This window comes from Benincasa hispida, chromosome 4 (assembly GCF_027475165.1).
Source record: "Benincasa hispida cultivar pf3 chromosome 4, pf3_genome.v1.1, whole genome shotgun sequence".
In the NCBI taxonomy this organism is placed as follows: Eukaryota; Viridiplantae; Streptophyta; class Magnoliopsida; order Cucurbitales; family Cucurbitaceae; genus Benincasa; species Benincasa hispida.
Window position 1 is genome coordinate 57,754,923 of NC_143481.1, and position 21,903 is coordinate 57,776,825.

Genomic DNA, 21,903 nt, shown 5'->3' on the forward strand with positions numbered 1-21,903 from the left:
TCTTTTCATACACAACCATGGTGGAAGATTATAAATAGCCATCACAACAGGCCAATAATTATATTTATAACTCATTTCACCATGTGGATTTACTCCATCGGCTGACAATGCTAAACGAAGATTCCTAGGTTCAGAACCAAAGTCTGGCCAATTAGTGTCTACTAACTTCCAAGTCGGAGAGTCTGCTAGATGTCATAACTTACCATCTACAATTCTTTTATCAATGTGCCAAGTCAAGTTTTTAGCACAATCAATACTTCTGAAAAGCCTTTTGAATCGTGAAATTGGTGGAAAGTACCATATCATTTTTTAAGGTATTTGTTTTTCCCCACATTTTGTATCCTTCCCATTTTTCCACCTTGATTTACCACATTCAGGACATTCAATTGCATCTGCATATTCTTTTCTATACAAACAACAATATTTAGGGCATGCATGAATCTTCTCATATTCCATTCCTAGTGCACCTAAAGCTTTCTTTGCTTCATACATTGAATTTGGGAGCTCATTGCTAGTGGGCAAAATTTCTTTTAAGGTTTTGAGTAGTTCTGAAAAACTAGTATTACTCCATGCATATCTAACTTTTAAATTATACAATTTGACTAATGTAGACAACTTAGTGTATTTTTTGCACCCTTCGTATAATGGTTTTTCAGCATCATTAAGCAACTTCTCAAATCCATTCGAATCTCTTGAATATTCCTCGTGAGTAACTTCAACCATTTCTTTTAAACTTCCAACATCAGTCTTTTCATACATATGGGTGCAAACTTAGAAGATTCTCCACACAATGATGAGTTAGGATGTTTTTCCCCATGCCAAAACCAAATTTTATAACTTTCATCAATCCCATTGACATATAAATGATCTCTAATATCCTTGCTACTATGCTTTTCACAATTCCCATATTTCAAACAAGGACAACGAATATAGGAGCTATTTGTATTAGAAAATCCAAGTTTTATGAAGTTTTCCACCTCCAATTCATAATCTTTGGATAATCTACTCTTGTACATCCATGATTTATTCATGATTGTAAATCTAGTAAGAAAAGATAATAAACAATGATCAACTTCAAAAATTACAAGTTGTGGAAAATAAACAAGTTCCCAATACATACAACTTGTCATTTCTAGCTCTACAACATTCCAACCTCAAGAAAGTAAGACAAATCAAGAAAATCAGAGAACAAAGACAAACACATCTAAAAAAATTGGACCCAAGGTGTAATCGAACCTCAAAAAATTGAACCCAAGGTGTGCACGTGCTCTAATGTGCTAAACATATATTAATTCCAATAACTAAAAGTTGAACCCAAGTTTGGCAGGGCATTACATAGTTCATAAAGCCCTAACAAATTAAACACATTGACATATCTAACCTTGGCAAGCAATTAATTAAAAAAAGTGGCAAGTTCTTGCAAGTTCTCTAAAATTAAATCCCTAACTTTGGCAAAGCATTGAATTAAAGTGGCAATCCAACTTTGGCAAGTTCTCTAAAATTCAATCTCATTCAAGCACAATATGAAACCAGAGCTTATGATTAGATTCAAGAATATACATGAGAGATTAAACCCTAACTTTGAAAGTTCAAGCCTCAAACCAAAAAAATCAAGGCCTAACTTTGAAAGTTCATGCCTCAAATCAAGAAAATCAAGCCCTATCTTTGAAACTTCATGCCTCAATCCAAGAAAATCAAGAATTCTAAACAAGAAAATCAAGATTAAGCCTAATCAAACCAAGAAAATCAAGACTTAAACCCAATCTAAACAAGAAAAACAAGATTAAGCCCTAATTATGAAAGTTCATGCCTTAAATCTAGTTACCTCAATGAAGAATCTCTTCAAGATTGATGGAATAACAAAGATGCATCAAAAGGAAGTGAAAAACCAAGAAGATTTTGAGCGTATTGCGAATAAAATTGACTAAATCTGCTGGAATTTCTTTAAAATCTGTCTGATAGCATTGAAACACTACTAAAAGAGCATTGCAAAGCTGTTGAAGAGCGCACAATTTTCCCGTCAAAACTTGTAGCGTTGCAACGCTATTGAGAGTGTTACAATGTTGCGTGCATGAGGCGCGCGCGGTTTTCATGTTTTCATCAAAATACGTAGCGTTGCAATGCTACTTTTTAGCTTGCAACACTACCCTGTACATTCTACAATTCTTGACATTTCTAAAACGTCAAGAATCCATTAATTGAACTTGACATTTTTAAAACGTCAAGTAATGTATTTTCTAGGAAAAATGCACAACCCCCGCTTTTTAAAATCAATTCTTGATGTTTTTTCCCATTAAAATCACCTTTTTCTTGACATTTTTTTTAATAAAAATATCAAGTATTTAAAATTGCAAATGTGAAGAAAGGTGGTTTTTCTTATAGTGATAAGATGCCTCCACTCGCATGTCTCCACATGAACGATTCAGGATCACATCGTTTGTACTAAATACAAACTGGGTCGCATCTAATAGTATTACCAGAATAAGGTACCCAACCTTATTCATATACTTTAGTCCGTTTTGGCTATCTACTTGAACTTGATCCATTCTTATGTTTCCACATAAAGTCTAAGTCCTCATGTAATAGCCATAGATCTTAATTTATTGGATTTAGGCTTTATAAGTGCAATTTACATATTCAATAACATATTTATCGAATAAAACCTCAATAACATTTTATTACAAATATAATATGTTTAATATTACAAACTGGGAGTTTTAGGATATACAACCCAACATTTTTTAGGTAATTTCCATTTAGTTCTTGGATTAAGAATTCTTTGCTTATTTTTTGAGTTTTCTGGTTTAATTGGTGTTTTGCATTCTAAAATTATGTTTTCTCTAGATCCTCTTTACTTTCTATATGCATGATTATGAGGTTGACTTTTCATGCATAATCGTGCATGGCTAATTGATTTTTAGTTACATCATGTTCTTACCTGAATGTCTAGCTAAGATCACCTAAGTAGCAATAGTTAATTAGGCATTTAATGGCGATTCCTAGAAGGTGCTAATCACTAGGTTAAAAGGTAAATTTAGTTAATTGAATATAGATTTCCTGACAATTAATCAACACAATTGAATCCTAAATCATAATGCATGTGTTTTTAGTTCTATATAGCCGCTATCGAACCCAATAAAATTTAGAAGCATGTAGATTAGTTAGAGTATTGGCATTCTGACTTTTATTAATAATTAGGACGCTTTCTTGGCTAGATTCTTGCTAGTTATCCTCCACTATAGAGGCTAATTCGGTTGAATTGAGCAGTCGTACATGCATAATTCGATTGCATAATTAATTGGCAGAAAACGATGATAGAAATTTCATTAAATCTCTATCTTGATTTGAGAACTAGATAAACCAATCCCTATTTACATTTATCCTTTTCAATTTAATTTCTCACATGTTTTTCTATTTATCAGACAAACCCAAACCCCGTTTTTACTACTTTCTATAGTCAAATTTAGCTTAAGAGTGATTTAATTCTTGGGCTTTCTGTGGTTCGACCCCGTTTTTGCCACTTGTGCTACCTAGTAGTATAAGTACTAGTTCAATGATTTATAAATATTCTTTTGATTAGGTATGGAGTTTAATAATGACATAAGAATCCTGACCGACCAAAATGACGCCATTGCCAGGGAAGCCAAGCCAAAAAGAAAAAAATTCTTTCTTGTGTCTACTTGTTTCTTGATGGCAGACGACTTGAATATCTACTATGGTAGAGTAATCTAACACATAGTGGAAGAAATTAGAATCAATAAGCACTATAATTACACTTAATTTGAGTTTAAAATATGCTTTGAAACAGTTTTCAGAAGAGGGTTTTATGAATACATTACCTTTGATGAAAACTTTTCAACTCCAATTGAATTCTACGAGTTGAATCTTCAATCTTTCAGTAGATCACCAAAAAGAGCTTCTCTACTAATCTCTAGCTCAAATTGTGTGGTGGAAACACTGAATTGAGAACAATGGAACTGGGGAAGAAGAAGGTTTTTGGGAGTAAGCTTCAGCTTGAAGTTTCAGCACGCATTGCTAAATTCTCAGCCCAAAAACTTCAATTTATAATCTCTTTCACCATGCAATCAGATTGCATACATAAAAACCAGCTCCTTGATCATAATTTTGAGTTGAATTTGAGTAGAATAATGAGTAAGTGCTACCCATAGTGGGTTTTTTCAACTTTTGAAATTTCTTTTAATTTTCAAATTTTTATTGATGAAAATTGATATAAAAAATAAGTTTTATTATTAATAAATAAACCGATAATTTATTAATTTCATAAAAATTAGTTTAATTTATTAATTTTTAAATAGAATTAATAATTATTAATTAATTAATCTATTTAATTAATTTTATTAATTTAATCTCAAATATTAAATTAATTAAATACCAATCTTACTGCAATGAATTTTAATTCATGTAATTATATTTAAATCACATTTAAATATTAATCAACTCTCCAATTTTTTTAATTATATTGGAATATAATTAACCAAATTTGAACATTTTAAATTCAAAAACCTTAATTTTGAATCTCAACTTTTCAAATTCATTCAGTTCACTAATCCAAGATAATTTTAGAGCTGGTAGAGGGACCTTATGGACCTACAGATCATGAGCTTTAGCTATTTGAAATTAATTGGCTAATCTCTTTAGACTGAATTAATCAATATCTGTTAACTACCGAGACACACCAATATAGCTCGATAATTTCACTCTTCTCATTGTAGTTATATTTCCGTCTATTTTAACCATAATCAGTAAGTCGATCCTTCCCAGATCATCCGTATTTACAGCTAGGTCAAAATTTTCGTTTTATCCCTGTAAATACGTCTTGTTCCTTAAGCTCTCACTAACCTTCTATTGAACAATTGGTTTATAATCCAGCTTATAAACCATGACCCTCTCAATCGTGAGAGTGCGGGGACCCGTTGTTCAAGACTAGGAATCAGTGCTTAAGAGGACAACCTATCTACTAACCCTAAATCGAGTAGGGGTGAATTTCATCTTGCAGAACTATGTCCTCAACTATTTATCTGGTCTTATCCCCAAAATGGGAGCTTATTGAGCAATGTTGTTGGACTACTCTCACCTATACAAATCAAAGAATAATCTCAAATAAATAGGAGTTCATAGTTAGCTCAAGACTAAGATCGAGTTACCCTAGGTCATTGAATTTGAAATAATCAGTTTTAACAGTAAATGGTCGTTATAAATAAAAGTGACTATTTCGAGGTCCGGTCTTATGCAAACTTATTGTGTAGGATGCCCCCACTCACATGTCTCCCATGAATGATTTTAGGATCACATCATTTGTATCGATATACAAAATGGGCCACATCCAATAGTGTCACCAGGATGAGGTACCCAATCTTATCCATATACTTATAGACCATTTTGGCTATATACTAAAACTTGATCCTCTTTTAAATCGCCACATAAAGTTAAAGTATTCATATTATAGCCATGGATTCATTTATTGGATTTTTATAACAGAATGCAATATCAATAACAATTTATTGAATAAAATACTCAATAATACTTTTATTGATAAATAGAATATGTTAACAATATTTACGAACTACAAGTTTTAGGACATTCCCAACAATCTCCCATATGGAGTAATACTCCAGTGTGACAATATTTTACAATGTTGAGAAAAATTAGAGAGAAAATACAATACAATATGAAATGTTGAGATTCAAAATTAAGGTTTTGAATTTAAAATGTTCAAATTCAGATTAGGGTTTGATTAATTATATTCTTATATAATTAACAAAATTGGAGAGTCAATTAATATTTAAATGTGATTTAAATATTAATTATTTCTGTCATAATCCCCAGGTAGGAGGTATTACATAAACCGTCAACTTAAATACCTCTAGCCTTAGACAGGATTACGAACCGATTGAGTTTGTCAAATTTTATAAGATAATGACCTATTTTAACTATTAAAACAAGGTGTTAACCTAAATGTGTTGTTTATCTTTGTTATGGATTTTAATGTCTAATTCAATTTTATAACAACTTATAAAATAATAGACATGCTATCCATCCATAACATATATCAAATGCATTCAAAATTAACATCACACTTATATTAATTTTTAAAAACCATAAACATGCATATTATATATTATAACTAACTTATAACGTAATATTATGCATGCAACATGCTTTCTTTTGGCGGGTTTTTAAATCTAAATCGCATACTATATGCACAAACATGTTTCATTCAAATATAACATACATCACATGCATAAAATATTTAAACACACTAATGGGTTCAACTTTGGCATACTAAGCAAGCAAAACAATTAAAATTTTTACAAAAGAAAACTAAAAAAAAACTTCAAAAGTGATCTGGACGTCCAACCCGAACCGCCCAAACCAGCCTCCAAAAGCTCCGAAAATGGTTGAACCGGTCTAAATCGGGTTGAACAGGACCCAGGGTGATTGAACCAGACCGGAGATCCTCAAAACTATTCGAACAGGTTTAAAACACGTGAATCCGCATTTCTGGGTTGGGATTAGTAGTGTTGTGACTCCATGAGCTCGAATAAGAGTAGCGTTGCAACGCTGCCTGGACAGAAGCTGAACTTGAGTTTTCTACTATGGAGCTTGCCTGGTTCAATCTTCAATTACAGCCTAATTTGGACTCTATTGACTCTAATAAAATTACAGACTCTAGAGCACGCATATAAGCTCATCAAACAAGAGCCAATTACAAATTAAACTTCATAATTAAAGTGAAATCTAGAGCCAAAGTTGAATTTCAACCATATCAGTTACATAAACATGCAATCTTAGAAATTCACCTACCAAACTCAAATTAACGATAATTGATTGCTTAAATCTTGCTTTGATACCAATAAAATCAGAATCAGTGTATCCCATAAGGATCAAATCCTTAGGCCCATACACAAACATATAGTTCCTCGCTCTTCGAAGATACTTGAGGATGTTCTTGACAATAGTCCAATGACTGTGTCCAGGATTGGATTGGAACCTACTAACGATTCCAATCAAAAAGCATATGTTAGGACGTGTACACAACATAGCATACATCAGACTCCCAACTGCCGATGCATATGGAATTCTTTTCATTTCCTCAACTTCTTGAGGCGTCTTAGGACACTACTCCTTTAACAAATAAATTTCATGTCTAAAAGATAACATACCCTTTTTGGAATTTTGCATATTATACATTGACAACATCTTGTCAATATAAGATATTTGAGATAGTGCTAGAGTTTTGTTCTTGCAATTTCGAAAAATTTAGATCCCAAGAACGTATTGAGAATTTCCTAAATCTTTCATTTGGAATTGTGATGCTAACCATCTCTTTACATCAGCAAGGAAACTTGTCTGATTTCCAATGAGCAAGATATCATCAACATAAAGGATAGGAAAGCTACAGTTTTGTTGACTATTTTATTATATACACAAGGTTTGTCAATATTCTGTTCAAAGCCATAAGATTTGATTGCAGTGTCAAATCTTATATTCTAGGATCTAGAAGCTTGTTTTAAGCCATAAATGGATCTTTTAAGCTTACAAACTTTTTGTTCTGGACCTTATTCAATGAACCTTTCTGGTTGAGACATGAAAATACTTTCATTAAGATGGTCATTCAAGAAAGCTGTCTTGATATTCATTTGTCATATTTCATAGTCATAATATGCGACAATGGATAAAAGTATCCTTATTGATTTTATCATGGCAATAGAAGAGAAGGTTTCTTCATAGTCAACCCCCTCCTTTAAGTAAAACCTTTTGCCATGAGTCTAGCTTTATAGGTTTGCACCTTGCCAGTTTGGTCTCGCTTTCTCTTGTAGATCCATTTACAACCTATAGGTTTAAACCCATGTGTTTGATCTACAAGTTCCCGGACAGAATTGAAGTATATTGACACCATTTCTACGTCCATGGCTTTTATTCATTGTTCCCTATCAACATCTTCATCTGCCTGTTTAAAGGTCAATGGATTCTCTAGGCCATCATCAGATATGATGTCCTGAATTTCTGTTAAACCCATGAAGCGGTCAGGTTGTGGTCGGACGACAGATTCACCGTCGTTCATGAACCCGCACTGAATGCAAATAAAATTTTGTATGCACGAAACTAACCCCTTATACTAATTAGTAGTACAAGTAGTAAGTCCGAGGTCGAACCACAGATGGATTCCTCAGGGATTGGAACTTATAGAAAGTAACCAGGGAGGGGGGGTGGGGGGTTGTGAGAAATTTTGAAATAAAATTGCTAGAGAACAAAGGTTCTCAAGTAAACGAATGTGATAATTTACCAATCGAATAAATACTTAGCTTGGGTAATTATAGTTTAGTTCATTCCTCATCAATCCTATCACAGAATATTCAAAAGATGTGTGAGAATATTCGAATTAAAAATTAGCCTCAATTAAAATCCTAACCGGTAGTCCATAAAATCAAGTTAATTAACAGAAAAGTGAGGATCCTCAACCAATCAATCAATCAACAGGCATTAAGATTAAAGGCGAAGTTAAGCTAATTAATTGATTTCCATCGTCTAACCAATTGATTGAGCGATCTAAGTTAGAAAGTAAATGTTTGCTAATTAGAATCCCAAATTAACATAACAAACTAACTTAACTCATGCTTCTAGGTGACGACTACCTAACGATTACAAATTAGAGCCAATCAAAGTAATCAATTAAACATGTACAGCTAATTTGTCAGATTATCTCATACACGAAAATTGAAGAATAAGCTCAAGATAAATTCTCATACATTCATAATAGAAACTCAAAGAATTACAATACGAGTCTCAAGAATTGAATTGGAACTGAACTAAACTAACAAACCCAAGCGAAGTTCTTACTCTTTAACCTCTGATCACGCTCGAATTCATTACAATTGGCAAAAGGGAAGACTTTTTACAGAATTTTGGTGTAAAAAGAAACTAAAACTATGTTGGACAGAGTGGTAGCGTTCAAGAATCGGTGTACTTCAGGATGTTGTAATCAGCTGACCACAATTATTCTTTTATAAAATTACCACAGCGTCGTAATGCTAGGAAAAGCGTTGCAACGCTGCAGCGCATAATGGTCGAGCATCAGGCAGGCATTGTAAAGCTAGCCTAACACTACATTGCGTGCGTGCTGGGGCTATACATCCATCAAACTACATAGCATTCCAACGCTCAACAGGAGCGTTGCAATGTTGCCTATTCTACCCTAGAGCGTTGGAGGGTAGCGTTGGAGGGCGGTGCGACGGTGGCATTGGGGCATCTTCGAAGCATTGCAACGTTGTCCTGCAATCAAGCATTCTGCCTTCTAGCGTTTAGCTAGCGTTGAACTTAAGCTTACTGGGAGCATTGCAACGCTTGGCAGGGCAGCAGTCTTCACTCCTTCGTCATTTGATCAGTTTAGCTTATAACTTCTTCATTTTAGCGCCTTTATGTCCCAAACACTTAATTCAACTGCTTGTACACTCGAATCGTACAAGATGATCAGTTTAACCAAATTAAGTAGCAAAACAACCCTGAGTTAAGTGGAAGAAGATAGCATATTTCCAATGCTATTAGGCTGATGAACAACCCTCCCACTATGTCGAGGCATTCTCAACTCTTGAGAAGGATGTGATGGGGCAATAACTATTGTTGATAGACTAGTTTGATCAACAACTTTTGTTGATATGTATGTAGTATTTCTGGTCTTTCATTCAATACTAGTTTATAGCGAGGTTGATGATTCCTAATATGATCTTCTTCCAAGAACGTAGCATTTGTTGATACAAATACTTTATCTTCTTGGGGATCATAAAACAATCCACTTTTTATTTCTTAGGGTATCCTACTCTGTTGAATTTATCAGAAACAAGAAGTTGTATAATCGAGTTTGACATTGTTGAACGATAAACAAATTCTATTAAACTTATGCATCTAAATCCAATTTTAGCAAAAGTAATAAAGTACCCATATTTCTTTATTTATTTGCAACGATATTTTAGTGAGTTAGAATAGATGCTACCGAGGGACAATCAAATATTCTTTCACTAAAGCAAGGCAATCTTGACCAAATACTATATCCAGAATAACTCTTATTCCTATAGTTGTTTGGTTATCATTTTCGGCCAAGAACTTTACTAATATTTAGTAACTCTTGTAAGTGTGACCTGCCATTTTCAGATTTTATAGAATGGTATGAACATGTCCCCGAATTGGAAGACAATGTTCAAGACGGAACTATAAAACCCTATTCATTTCTAAAGCTTAGGTTGTTCTGAATCCTATGTTACAACCCTCTGAAGGGATTGCCGTAATTAATGACTAGCTAGTGCTGCCTAAACATGACAGTAGGTGCAACATAGAAATCTCACAATTCAAACTAATGGAGGAGACTGTAGGATATATTGACATTTTCTTCACCCACTTACTATGAACTACTTCCCTCATTCACCTTGTTATTGACCCATGTAAAGACTTTCTAAATGAAACGGTCACGATAAAAGTGACATATTATGCACTTTGTGCGATGCAGGTGGTCCAACGAAGAGAATAAGAGATGAGAGAATTTAGTGAACTTAGAAATCAAATATCTGAACTAACCTCTCTTGTTCAAGTTTTGGCTATTAGGAAGTTACAGGTTTCGCATGGTCCTGAACGTGATCCCTATTCCCTTAGGAGATACCTAGCCCAAGCTTGACATCGATGTATGCTTCTTCTGCCAATTCAGATATGTCTTTAGAAGATTTGGTTAGGGGACTTTCTAATAGCTTTCGTAAGTTTGTATAAGAACCCTTCTTTAGTCAACAGGAATTCTCGAGTTTATAGCAGGATAGTTTCCATTCTGGATCCAAAGCTAGAGTTTAGTTTTAGAGTCTGAGTGACTTTATAGCTCAGATCATTGAATCAATTGGGAGGCTTGAAGAGTCCTTGTTGCAACCATCTTCTTTAATGTATGAACTTATTGATAGTTCTTCTTAGTGTGTGCATGATTCTATTGAGTCTCACTTGGAGACTTAAGCCCCCGTGTTTGTTGAGTTAGATCCTTTTTCTCGGCTTGCACATGGCATGTCGACACTAAAGAACAGACCAAATCTACATAAAGTTTATACTACTGAGGCTAAGTTCGTGGAAGAATTTTACCCTTTCGATGAAGAAGATTTCTATCTCATGCCATGTCCAGAACAACTTAGTAAGGTAAAGTATGAGCCCATGCCTCATTTTGAGGAGTCTCAAGTAAAAGAGTTAGATACTTCCAAGCTTCGATCTGTTTTTCACCTAGCATTTCTTGCATTTTCTAATATTGCTCATCTTTTCCTTGCAAGTCAGCTGACTCAGAGTCTTTATTTTCATGAGAGTCAGTCATTGAGTATTTTATTTTGTTTCCTCTTTCTTTTATGAATCTAGAAAATCACAAATTTGACCTATCTGGTTCTTTTCAAAAGATGGGAACCCTTATAGGCTTACCAAGCTATATTGACTCATTCAAGAAGGAACTAGAGAAATACAAGAATTTCTTTGTGCCTTGATGGGGGCAGACCATGTTGAGCAATCGATGTTAAAAATTTAGGCTTCCTGGAGGTATTCAGATGACAAATTTTAATTGCTTTCTAGGAGTAGAATTTAAACTAACTTTTTTTTTTTTTTTTGGTATAGTTTTCTTTTGTTTTTTGTTTTTCCTTTGCTTTTCTTTTTTGTAAGTTTCTCCAAAGCCTAAAAAGAAGAAAACCAAATTGAAGAGAGCAATAACCCAATCATCACCTCGTGCACGAGAATGTTATCAGGGGAGGTTTTCTGTTCCCTTGTACTTTTTACTTTAGAGCTTTATTTAGGGATACATTGAGGATAATGTATCATTTTAAGTTAGGGGTAGGGTACCCATTTGGTAGTTTAATTTTGATCTGACTAGGAGTCCTTGAGCGTTGTGCTCGAACAATGTTGTGTGCTTTAATGTATGTTTGCTCTGTTGTTTAGTTTGTTATGATTAGTAGTTTATGGCACACTCTTGTTGTGATAAAATTTGCATGAAAGAATGTTATGACAGTATAATCATGAATTTTAAGACCATTTTTTCTCATCCATCTTTAAGTCATCGTTCTTGCAAAATTAAAGTCTTGCATGCTTAGAATTGTATTATCAGGTTTATATTATATTATCACCCTGAAAGGTCCACCTTTGACTTAGGAATAACCTTACTTGTTTTATAGAAAAACTAGACAATGTGGATTTAAAAAAAAAAAAGCCTAGTGTGTTGATAATGGGCAGAAATGCACAAAAGCAGCTAATTTACTTATTTTATGCAGGAGAAATGCGTTGACGCAAAGTAAATTGCAATCCAAGGAATTCGGCGATCGCGCGCATTAAAAGATTGCGACCGCAAAGCCATGCGATCATATGCGCTCACAAGAATCTACTCAAGAAGGTGGCCGCATAAAGACGACACATCAAGGTGAAAGCTTAATAAATCTTGATGGGACAGAAAGCTAATGACGGTCGAATCCGAATTTAGTTGACAAGCCGTTAACTACACACTGTAGCAAGTACACTCAACTTTTCGGTGACCATTAATCGGCGCATCAGATAGAAGATTTAATGACCTCCCATCATTGCAATCATTTGAGAGAAAAGCTTCCTCACTTTGAGCTCTATAAATACCAAGAGCCACCATCGTTAAAGAAGTTTGAATTCTACATAGTTCGCCATACACATAGAAAATAGAATATACAATTAGTTAGTCATTAATCTGTAGTTGATTCATACTCTTAGAAGCGGAGGCGAGTGAAGAGAAGAAGGCATCGAGAGATCATTCCTAGTTAGCTCAAGAGACTGCTGGGAAGCATTGAAAAAGGAGAGAAGGCCGACATTTGCGAAAGCAAGTATATTTTTTTGGACAGAGTAGAGTAAAAAGATAATGTAAAAGCCTCGGGAAGAAAGACATTGCTACCAGGCTTCTTATCCCTACTTTTCATTGTTGTTTTGCATTCTGACTTTATTTATAAAATGGAATTTACATCTCAACATCTATTCAATCTCTTCACATTTCGCATGAGTAGCTAAATTTTTGAATGGGTTGAGAAGCACTTAGCTAGCATGACCTAAGATCTTCACTTTATGCGATCATCTTGTCTTATGTATGCGTCATTCACTCTTTAAAGATACTTGAGAGAGTAGTCTAAAGAAAGAACCTAGACTTGAGAGAGTCAGGTTAGAACCTAGGCTTGAGAGAGTCAGATTAGAACTGCATAAGCAAGAGATAGAGACTTAGAGATAAGTTTTGTTTGCTATTATGCATCGCATATACCCTAGAAATAGGATATGATAGTATGCGGTCACCTTGTGTATGTGTGTATCATTCATCATCACATAGACAAGAATAGAGGCTTAGACATAAGTCCTATCGACATTGTCGTATACATCGCATGCGTCCTAGAATTAGAAACTATGGCATTTGCATTAAGAGATGACATGTTTTTGTGTGTTTGTAGCATGATCGCATAACTTGAACGCAATCTTAAAAAGTGTTAGCTAAATCCCTTCTCAACCCGTTTCCCGCATACTCAGTGTAACTTTTGTTGTCATCAACTCTTTACTCAATTTCATCGCATAGAATTTATACCTAAACAAACACCAACCAAATTTATTTGTTTTTGCCACCGCAAAGGAATCAAAATTTACTAATGCATAGTATCTCAGTAGTCCCTGTGTTCGACCCTGGACTCACCAGGAAACTAGTAGGATTTATACTTGGATTTTACTAGAAAAACTTGCATGTGCAACACATAAACCATCATCGCAATCATACGCCATTATTTCATCACATTCACAACACATCATGTGTGAATAAAAAGTATAAGAAAAATAAATTAGTTGCTTGGAAAAAAAAATTTAAAAAAAAAAACATAAAAATGAGGTCATTGTTGGCTTGCCTGAAAAAAAAAAGTACGTGTGTACATGGATAAAGGTGAAACGAGCTAGCTCCTCCATGTCTAGTTAAGGCCCCATTAGAAAAGAGTGGTTAAGTTCCCAACAGTTGAGTGTGAAAGCAGGCCCTCTAAGTAAAAGAAATGCCTTTTAAATTTTGTGTGTGAGTTTAGGCACCCTTGTCTTAGTGTTGCTTTTTATTTCCAAGTTTGGTATGTTCAAGGTCGATAACCGAGCCAGAGTAGGGGAAAAATGGATGAGGACCTTATAAAATCTTTTTGGGTCATGCAAACTTAATTAGCAAGACTCTACACTCACTCATGTATGAATAGATTTAGAATCATTCTTAAAAACCCGCTTCACTAATGATTGTAAATGTTCATTGTTGATTTGAATTTATGTTGAATTAATTAATTTATTTATTTTTATGTTAATATCAAAAATTAAATTTAAATTGGGGAAATTGGATTGATTTTTTTATTTGAAGAGGAGAAGGAAAGGGTTTTAGAAATATATATATATATATATATACACATTTGTGTATTGAATGAAAGAATAAAATATAATCGAAAAAAATTAAATTCAATTTGGAGGAGAAATAGTTAATTTTGAATTGGAATTAAGAGATGGATGGTTATAGATGGATTTGGAGTTATATGAATTTAATTTGGAGTTCTTGTCAAAATTAAATTCAATTTAGAGGGTATTTGGTCTTCGAGACTAGTGTGTCGTGAGTGCCCCCAACCCGAGAAAAGATAATTTATTTTCACCGATCCAAGACTTAAATCACAAATGTAGCAAAGTGGTAAGACTGGGGTCGAATCCATAGAGAGACTGTTGAATTAGCTTAGATCAATTAATGAATTCCAAGTAAAAAGGGGGATTTGGTGATTCTTGATTTTGTTTACAAAATAAATTAAAAACCAAACAAAGAAGAATAAATAAAGGTTAGAATAGAAAAGATGATTGAATCAAATTAATGGATGATCTTAGGATTAGTTTGCATGCTTTTTATTTTCTATCATTAGTTACTAGTTAATTCCTCCAATTATGTGAACCCCTCAACCTATTAGAAATTCTAATAGCCCAATTAGCCAATTTTTATGACAATCTAAATCAGCCCTAAATCAATTTTAAATTTTTCCTTCTCAATGACATACAAGTTAAAACTGAAAAGCATTAAGTAAAGGGTTCAAATGTCGAGACACATTACAAACTAGATAGCCACATCTTATAGCGTGATTTATTTGGGAAGATTATACTAGGGCATACATGATTTGGCAAGAAAAAGTCTCGACCCTAAACATGCGATCCTAATATGTGCAACTTAATCACTCAATTATGAACAGGATGATTGATTTTGCATGCAAGAAATTTAATAAATTAGTTTGTCAGAAAAATTCATCAATCAAATCCACCCAAAAGGGTTCACAACAATTGAATAAATTAAATAGTAACTTCAAGAATTAAGGCATACAAACTATCCCAAGAAAATTACCTAGCCTCTAAAAGGCATATTACAATGATCAAATGAATGAGCCGAGGCTGATTGTGATGAAGATCGATCGGGGATTTAGCTTCAATGGCTCTTAGAACTGAACTAAACTCTCAGAATTCGCTCTATTTGGAAGACAAAAACGTTTGGCGGTTGTAACTCTCTTATTCTCTGCTTGTCCTCATTGCTAAACATCAAGACTCTATTTATAGGTTGCTCGCGGAATCGCAACACTTCGAAATAGTGTTGCAACACTTGCTTGTGTCGCGCGCTCATCAATTTTTCGTCAACTGTCGTAGCATTGCAACGCTTGAAGAGAGTGTTGCAATGCTAAGCGCACTGCCTTGCAGCATCGAGGGTCAAGCGTCGAGGTGCATTGCAACGCTGGTGATGATTTAACTCCGGAGCGTCACGACGCTTGGGGAAGCGTTGCAACGCTACCCTGCATTTGATGCTACTGCCTTCCAGCGTCGAATGAGCAATACACCAAGGCTTGATAAGAGCGTTGCAGTGCTGAGTGTTCTGCCAGAAACTCAATACTCACTGCTTGCTACTTGATATTCGCTGCTCGCTTCCTCGGTGCTCAATACTTGTTTTCTTGATGGAGTTTGACTCGACAGAACTTGATGGTTGTCTGTACTCGATGGTAATTTGGCTGTCTCAATTCCTTTGAAGCCTAAATGCTTAAATTATCTCTTAATTGCTTCAATTTAACCTCGTTTGGCTTTAAATCACCAATTCCACCTCATGATCGCTCAATACCTACAAAATAAGGAAATAAACATGTAAAATCCAATAATGAGTCAAAATTAAGCTAGGAATAATAGCTCTTTTTGAGAGCTAACAGAGGGGAAGTAGTTAGTTTTGAATTGGAATTAAGAGATAGATGGTTATAGATGGATTTGGAGTTATTTATAAAATTAAATACAAAATTATGTAGGCTTATTGTTGGGTCGTTATAGATGGGAAGAATGTAACATCCCTTGTATTCATAATTTTGAATTAAATTCACATGAATTTATCTCATCCCTCTCCCTCTCTCTCCCTCATACATGGCATACCCCCCCCCCCAAATTCTCTCTCTCCCTTTTGTCTTCACGAAGCACCCCAACTCTTTAAGATTTTTTCCTTCCCGTCGTTCGTCCCTTCGCCTAGCAGTCGCACTGCCGCTCGCCTCCAGCCAACACCTCATCATAGACAGTGCAGCCGCTCGCCTCAAGCCAGCCGTCGTGCCATCTGCTAAACCTGAGTGTGTCACTCATCCGTCGCACAGATTTTCTTTCCTTCATCACTGTTCTTGTTGGATTTTGGCTTCGGGATTGAACTTGGTGTGGAATTTATTTTCTATTTCTCATATGGATTTTGTTGGCGTTTTCGACACAGTTTGGGAATTTTAAGTTTAGTGCTGCTAGTGTTTGATTGTTTGAGCTAGTCTTGGAATTTCAACTCGAGGTAAGTAATCTTACTACTGGAACCGCCTTTGAGTCAGCCGTTAAGATTGAGGATAATTTTGATGGTTCTAAGATTGTATGAATCATGATGTCTGATTAGAGAGGAAATATAATCATATGATTGTCATGTTTGATGTATGTATGATCTTATTTTATAAGATATTTTACAAGGATGTATGAGCATGATCTAGATATTATTTGACATGTATAAGGATGAATGATCTTTATATTATGATTTTTATATGAGACTTTATTCTATGATGCATGTTATTTATGACAGTGATAATTATCCTCTACCCGTAGTTAGATATTCACCAGAGATGGTGATCTTTTTTGGGATTTCACCAGAGGTTTGTGTTTTCTTCGGGATTCACCAGAAATGGTGTCTCCTTTGGGACTCACCAGAGGTTGTGTCTCCTTCGGGATTCACTAGAGGTTGTGTATCCTTCGGGATACACCAGAGGTTATATCTCCTTCGGGATTCACTAGAGGTTGTGTATCTTTCGGGATTCACTAGAGGTTGTGTCTCCTTCGGGATTCATCGGAGGTTGTGTTTCCTTCGATATTCACTAGAGGTAGTGACTACTCTTAACTACGGTCAGATGAGTTTAGATGTTCATGTATATGTGTTCCATGAATATTAAGGGCATATGTTCATCCCACCAGAGGTCAGCATCTAGAGGATATAGATGTCTAGGCTTACCCCAATAGTGGGGTTACTTACTGAGTATTTTATACTCATTATTTCTCATGTTTATGTTTCAGGTAAGAGTAGGGATGTGTGGGCGAATGACAAGCGGAATCCATGATCGAGCCATTGGGACCAGTCTTATGCTTTCACACATGTTTTCGAGATTTCTTTTCATGCTTTCAATTTTAGTCTTGATGTTTAGAACTCTTCATTTTGGTATTCATTTATAGACTTGCAGTTTTCTACATTCATTTTCATGGTTATAGGTACCCCGTTACTTGGATTTTTATTATCTAGTTTTAATGAAAACTTTTAATTGACTTTATTTATTTGGCATTTATTTCGATATAAAAAGGTGTCGTTTTAAATTCCATGCATGCATGTGTATAGTAACGACTTAGCTTGAGTCCTACGGAGTCGTGTCGTTACAGTTGGTATCAGAGCCCATGTTTTGGGTTCTGTAGACTGACTTACTATGTAAGTCCAAAATGTCCCTATGGCCCATGAACGGATTCCTTGTCATTGCTAGGTATGCCTTATCAATTACAAGTTTTATGATAGTTGTGCATTAAAATATTTATGTAGCTTAAATGCACCAGTTATGTTCTAATGCTAGGCTAGATGGATGATATTATAAGTTGATTATTCTGGTACAATGCTACAAAAGGGAAAAGATAAATAAATAAATAAATAAAATTATGAGGTCACTTGACACTAATTTATCTCATGGAAATTCTATTAGAGATGAACAAGTATATACCTCAGTTTAGAGATCTTAAAGGTTGATGAAACTATGTAAAGTTATGACAATTTAGGAATAAAGGTATGTATATGTTTAAGCCACGGAATAAAATTGTCTAGACAAGAATTTACTAAGGACTAGTGTTACTTTTTGTGTTGGGTAGTGCAATTAGTGGTAGTATAAATAAATTCCTTCATAAGCCATGTACTCAACTATAAGGTTAAAAGTTTTTTTTTTTTTTTTTGATAAGAAGGAGCAGAAGAAGAGACTATAGATTTATTAACGGTTTTGAAATATTAAAACCAAACATTTCGAGAGGAATTTTGGAAAAGATTAATAAGTCATAATCACTTTGGTAATACTAGGAAATTGATGGACTAGGTAAAGTATGTGTAATGATATGAAGAATTCTTTTGGAATATCTAGCTAAGTTGATACCATTAAAGGAAGCCAAAATAATGGGACATGAGCTTGGACTTAAAAGGGATAAAGCAAAGTGTTATTTGTTTGGGTTGAAGGATTATTTTAGAGTACCTATATTAAACCATAGCCTTATTGTGATAAGCAGATCCAAGTCGGACAAATTTGAACAAACAAAAGTCTATTGGAGTTTAAAAGCATGAAAATTAGCAAATGAAAAGTCTACAAGATGGGAATTCTTAGTGAGAGAAACTTACTTATGGAGGAGTTAAGTAAAATATATACTTTAGTAAATAGATTATGTTTGATTTGGAAAGCGGGAAAAAAAAAGTGTTGTCTTGAATTTAGTGGTTTTATCAGAGATAGTGTAAAGAAGAGAAAAGTATCCAAGGAAAATTTACCCCTTTGGAAAGTGAAAGGAATTTAAGGTGTTCAAAACTCCTAGTTAAGTATGGTTGGAGGCATGATATGAGGGGTTACAAGGTATTTGCTTTGGTGTAAAAGAAGTATATCTCATTATCATGTGGAATTTTGGGACAATATGTGTTGGATGGAAAGATAGCTTACATAGGTGATTGGGTATGGAAATTAGTTTTAACACAAGAATCTGATACCAAAATAAAAGGTTGACAAGGGATAAGCAAAAAAATTAAAAAAAAAAGTTACTAATAGCAGTAGATGTTCAAGAACTATTGGCAAGATATGTTGAGGCTTCATTAATTAAGAGGTACATCATTGAGGGTATTAGTAAGATTTAAGGGATTTTGACTTTGTGTGAAAGATGGAAATATGAACTAGCAAAACCATCAATTTTATTGAAAAGGGAAAATAATCCAGCTCGAGGTAGACAACAATGGTATATGCATAGAAGTAAGGACGTTGGATCGTCCAAGATCACCATTGTTATAAGGGATAAACTGGGTAATAAAGTTGAGTTGATAACAAGAAGTTGCTATAAATGGGTTTGGAGCATTACAAGATAATATGTTTTCTCTTGCATGGGCAATGAGTTAACTAGCATTAGGGAGTACGAGTAATCCAAGCTAGGACTTATGAATCATGAAGGTTTTATCGTAAAAGCTAACTTTAGGGATCATTTAGAGTTATTATAGGGTTGTGGAAGTGTGTTATCTATTGACTGATGCTTTAGCATCCAGGGACTTCAAAACCTCAGTTTTGGAGGGAATTTCCAGACTGTTCATAGTAGGGTCTAAGTAATGATATGTGATTGTTTTAAGCCTAAAGAATAACATTAGGATTGACACAAGCAAGTTTTATAGCCCGTGGCATTATAAAGTCTCATGATGAGTTTCTTATGAATGTGAGACTTAATTAGAAAGAGTTATTCTCAGACATGTAAACCCTAAGGAATACATCATAGTTAACGCTTCTAGAGTAGAAGTAGTTTTCAGTTAACCAGATTTGTTCAATTACATTTCTTCAGATGACGCATTATATGGTATGTCCAATTTCTCCTCCGCTTGTATGAAGATTTTCCTGTGATAGTATGGTATGCCTAGATATATGTTTTTAGTGGATGAGACTTTCTTAAGCTCACGGTAGTTTTCACAGTCTCAGCGCGAATGTGTTATAGTGTTGTTGATTTTCAGCATCTTAAGTTTCATAATTATATATGGAGGGGATTGACACACCTCTTTTGGTACTAGTTTTAGTTATATCAAACGGCGGCCCACATTTTACATCTTTTTTTTTAAGAGTCTCCTGGAAGGTGTTGGATACTCGATCAGAATTTATTAAAGCTTTTCACCCACAGACTAATGGTCAAATAGAGTGTTTGAACCAAAAAAAATGGAGAATATGTCATATTCTTGTGGGTAGGAGTTTTTAAGGAGTTGGGACTCTCATTTACATCTCATGAAATTTGCTTATATTAGTAGTCACTAGACTAGTATTGACATGTCGCCATTTAAGGCCCTATATGGGAAGAGTTGCAGGTCTCCTACATGCTGGGATGAAATTAGTGAGAGGAAATTGCTAGGACCTGAGCTAGTATGAACCACGAATGAGGCAATACAAAATATTAGAGCTCGTATGTAAACAACTCAGAGTAGATAGAAAAGTTATGCAAATGTTAGGCGTAAGGGCCTAGAGTTTGAGACTAGTGATAACGTGTTCTTAAAAGTGGCACCTACGAAAGGTGTTCTGAGATTTGGAAGAAAGGCCCTATAGTTTATCGATCTTGGAGTGAATTGGCCCTATAGTTTATCAGTTGGCATTGCCACCATCACTCTCTTTAGTTCGTAATGTTTTCCATGTTTCAATGCTAAGAAAATACATGACAGATCCATCCCATGTGGTGGATTTTAAACCATTGCAGTTGAATGAGAACTTGAGTTATGAAGAGAAGCCTATAAAAATTCTTGCTAGGGAGGTGAAGACATTATGCAACAGGGAGGTAGCACTTGTGAAAGTTCTGTGGCAGAACCACCAGTTCAAGGAGGCTACATGAGAGCGAGAGGGTGAGATGAAAGCCTAGTACCTAGAGCTTTTTCAGGAAGGAACTTTCAAGGACGAAAGTTCTTTAAGGAGGGAAGAATGTAACACCTCAAGTTTGTTCGTAATTTAAATTCAATATTTTCGTAATATTTGAGAACATTTTTGTTAATTTTGAAATTTAGTTTCGTTTAAAGAAAAATTTGGGATTTATTTCGAATTAATTAATTAATTAATTTTTATGTTATATCGAAATTTGGATTTAAATTGGAAAAATTAATTTGATTTATTGATTTGAAGAGGAGGAGAGGGTTTTAAATATATATATATATATATATATATATATATATATATATATATATTATTGTATATTGAATGAAAAAATAAAATATAATTGAACAAAATTAGATTCAATTTCGAGGGAAAGTAGTTAATTTTGAATTGGAATTAAGAGATGAATGGTTATAGATGGGTTTGGAGTTATTGTCAAAATTAAATTCATTTGGAGGGGAAATAGTTAATTTTGAATTGGAATGAAGAGAATGATGGTTAAAATGGATTTGGAGTTATTGTCAAAATTAAATTCAAGATTATATAGGCTGATTGTTGGTTCGTTATAGAGTGGGAAGAATGTAACATCTCGTGTATTCATAATTTTGAATTAAATTCACATGAATTTATCTCTTCCTCCCTCTCTTTCCCCCTCACGCGCGACACACTTCCCAAATTCTCTCTCTCTCTC

General features: G+C 34.4%; 1 pseudogene; it reads right to left on the reverse strand.

Annotated features, from left to right (window-relative positions):
- Positions 1-309: 309 nt before the first annotated feature.
- LOC150036834 (uncharacterized) lies at positions 310-1,031 on the reverse strand (annotated as a pseudogene).
- Between the last annotated feature and the right edge of the window lie 20,872 nt (positions 1,032-21,903).